The following is a 3904-nucleotide window of genomic DNA, read 5'->3' on the forward strand; positions in this document are numbered from 1 at the left end:
TATCAAGCTAATTTGCACGGCGCCCTCCCTATTTTACGAGATAGATCCTCTCATGGTTAGGATAAGTCTGACCACTTGGCGACCCTGTTTGATGCTGAGGTTCGTGGATTTCCTGCTGATTTTAGAGATGACTTTTCTAGATTTTTCGTCAACCTACAGCTGATCTGGACGACAACTTCCTGACCTAAATCAAGAAGTGCGTGTCTTTTTCGAAAGACTTTACTTTCTTTTTATGATGGAATTGATTCATCGTGTAGATCCATCTTTCTTTCAAATATATTACAGTAATTCGGGTAAAACTGTTAATTTTGTCCAAAACAAAAGCACCTGCAATAACTTTACAGAAACAAGTGATAGATGGTTTTTATTTGAATAACTTGGTACATTCTCCCCACATTTGGATTTTTTTTTTTTTTTTGCCTTTTTATTCTCCTCTTTTCCATTTTAAATGAATTCAAGTATTTTAGGTTGTTTCTCAATTTATGTCCTTTTCGAGGTAACGACAAGTTCGGTATTAACACCTAGTTTTTATCGTTCATAAATATGTATAAATATGATTTTGAATTCATTTAGTTGAAAATTTTTCAAATTTTCACAAAATTTGGCAAATAAACTAAGTGTAAACCAGAGAGAATTTATAACCCTTCCCCACACTTGAGATCATGCAATGCCCTCATTTGCATGAAATCAGACTATAATTATAAATTCATGAGGGTGATTAGTGTAGAAAAGTGATTAAAGATACCTAGTTTGTAATTACAAAGCTCGTCGAATGATAGATGGCGCACCTCATCGTTCATTCCTTTTGTTGTTTTATCACACATGTTTTTCTTCAAAAATGGTTGCTTTTCTGAACTGTTTGCTAATCTTTGAAAATGCGTCTTTTACCCTAACTTATCATGCATTTTTGTTAACGAGTTATGCACTAACCCGAACCCCTAATTTAACGTCATGTGAGGTTAGACTTCTCCACACTTAGCTGGCAACATGTGAAGTCGGTAGAATAAGTTCCACGAATTAAAATAGTGAGCCAGTTATTTACATCTCGGGTGGTGTATAATATATCAATGAGTTTAAAGTTTAGACCCACCCGATCGTCACTACTTAATTCTTTTTTAAGTGTAGCTTTTAGTAAATGTATATGTCTCATTTCTGGTTCTTGGTCAAATGGATCGTTATACACCGACATACATATTTCTATAGGGCGGAAAATTCCTAACATTTCCTTCCGTTCATTCTTGGGATCAAAGATTTCACCTCTATTACCCAATTGGGTGAAATCCGAGGTGTCATTATCTATTACAGCTCGTAGTTCATCTTCGGTAGATGACTCGTCTATTGAGAATATTGGGTTGGAAAGTTGTGGAATTGTGAATTCCGGGATCGAAGCAAATTCTTCTTCATTAATGGTCCTTATTGATCAGGTCTTAAACGCCGATCATGATTGATGTTAAGAGGTGAATTTTATGTGTACATTTGAGGCTTAAAAAGCTATTTCATGTGGTTTTTATAACGAGTAACTATTTGGGATGAAAACATGAAAACGGGGGTTAAAACAAGAAAAAAATGTGAAAACTGGAACCCAGCCGCAAGGAGGCGGCTGGTGGGCGCATGTAGGCACCTGGCAGGGTGTCGCAAATCTTTTCAGGTGGAATTCGGGCATAAGGAGGCGCCTGGATTTGGCGCCCGGCGTAATTTGCGCCCGGTGAGCATAATTTGCGGCTGGAGCTATTTTTGGATAAAATTTGAGGCCGAATTTGAGGGATTTAATGCTTGGGGGTTACCCTACTTCACCCCTATATAATGAAAACCCTAGGCTACGAATTTATAACTTTTTCCATCAGTTTTTAGAGCATAAAACACACAAAAATACACCATCAATCATCATCAAATCAAGATGCAAGCTAGGTTTCAAGGAGTGTTCATCATGCAACTTCAAGAAGCAACCATGATCATCATCACCAACATGCTTGGATAGTTTCTTTCACTTTATTCCTTGCATGAACAATTATGTTATGTTTAGTTCTTCATTTACTTATGTGACTCTTGAATTTGTAATCCTTACGTCTTTTGGTTTATAATTTCATTGAATCTTTTGAATTATCATTTAATGCAAGTTTGAAAGTTATTGATTGTTGCAAGACAAGTGATTGATATTTAACATCATGTGCTTAATCCAACCTAGTTACAATTTAGTATAAGGATAAAGACAACATGTGTAAGTAGCATTGCTTGTGACCAAGATAATCATAAATTGGAAAACTAAAGAAGTCTTGTCTATGAGATTTAGTTAATAATTTGATAGCATAAGGATTTGTTGAACTAATGCATGCATAATTGGGATTGTCAAGGAATAAAGACTTTCATCCAATTGATTACAACCTTTTTAATTAGCTCATTGTTTATGCTCTTAAATATTCAAAGTTTAACTTGCTTAGTAATTGTTAATCTAGTCTTTACTTTAGTTAATTTTAGTTAATCACATACAAACAAATCCTGAAATTGCTTGCTAGTTAACCATAGCTTCCCGTGGAACGAATCCTGATTACCCTATCTAAAGTAGAGTAATTAGGCTATTTTTGACCGGCCCTTCGACACCGATCAAATTTTGGCACCGCTGCCGGGGACGTGTGCGCTTGATTGCAAGCTCTTATTTTATTGCTTTCGTGTTAAATTAAAAAAACCATAAAAATTATAAAACCAATAAAAATCCAAAAATAGTGTTTTGTTTATTTTTTTTTGTCAGTTTTACGCTCGGTGTTCTTGTTTTTGTTGAAGTGCAGGTTAGTGTATGCAACTCGGAGTTCGGGAGATCAAAATCTGAAGCCTTTAGACCTAAAAATCGAGAAATCCGCAAAAGCTAATTAAAAAGCTACAAGGATTCTAAAAAGCTCGACGGTGGCTTCAGCATCCACTCAACCACAGTTAGAGTCACATTCGATTGTTCCACCAAACTCTCCTAAATCAGATTCTGATACTGAAGAGGAAGTTTTTGATCAACGAGACGAGATGGCCGAACTATAGAGAGGAGTAGATACTTACTACCAACCAGGTGATTTTGAGGATCACTCACCCATCGTTTATCCTGCACCGGCAGGAGGAAACAATCGACGATTTGAGGTCCAACCTCAACTCATTTCGATCTTGCCAACCTACCGAGGTATGGCTAACGAGGAACCATATGAACACATCACTGAGTATAATGAGATATGTGCTACTAATCAGGTAAATGGTTTCACTGATGATGAGGTACGTCTGCGATTATTTCCTTATTCACTTAAAGATAAGGCAAAATGATGGTTTCTCTCTTTACCCGCCTGGAGTATTAATACTTGGGCGGTGATGAAAAAACGGTTTTTAGAGGAGTTTTATCCCATAAGTAAAACTTCAGACATGCGTACGCAAATAAAATCTTTTAAACAATTACCGGGTGAATTATTTCATGAAGCGTACGAGCGTTTGAAAGAGTTACTTAGAGCATGCCCACACCATGAGATACCAAAGTGGGAATTGGTTAAAATTTTCTATGATAGTTTGGATTCCCAGAATAGACAATTCCTTTTGGCGGCTAGTGGTGGGGGGCATTTTTAACTCGATCTAGTGATGACGAGTGGACCTTCTTTGAGCAATTAAGCAAGGGTTCAAAAACCCAAGCTTCGGTTAATCGTAAACAACCTAGTACCTCTCGGGTGAATCATGTTTCCGACTTGGGTGGTTCATCTAGGAACTTAGAGCAAGAATTAGATGATTTGAAAATGCTTATATTTAACAACCCAAACCAGGGTCTTGCTTGTAATGTTTCGCAGGTTCAGGAAGTTTGTGAGATTTGTGGAGATCCTTCTCACTTTGCGTACGGATGTAGAAATGGGATTCCACCGGTAAATCAACAAATAGTGGAGGAACA

The 3904-nt window shown here is 36.9% G+C and overlaps 1 pseudogene; it reads right to left on the bottom strand.

The window, feature by feature from the left end:
- Positions 1-3383: 3383 nt before the first annotated feature.
- On the bottom strand, positions 3384-3497 carry LOC139856625 (small nucleolar RNA R71; annotated as a pseudogene).
- Between the last annotated feature and the right edge of the window lie 407 nt (positions 3498-3904).

This window comes from Rutidosis leptorrhynchoides, chromosome 6 (assembly GCF_046630445.1).
Source record: "Rutidosis leptorrhynchoides isolate AG116_Rl617_1_P2 chromosome 6, CSIRO_AGI_Rlap_v1, whole genome shotgun sequence".
Taxonomy (NCBI): domain Eukaryota; kingdom Viridiplantae; phylum Streptophyta; class Magnoliopsida; order Asterales; family Asteraceae; genus Rutidosis; species Rutidosis leptorrhynchoides.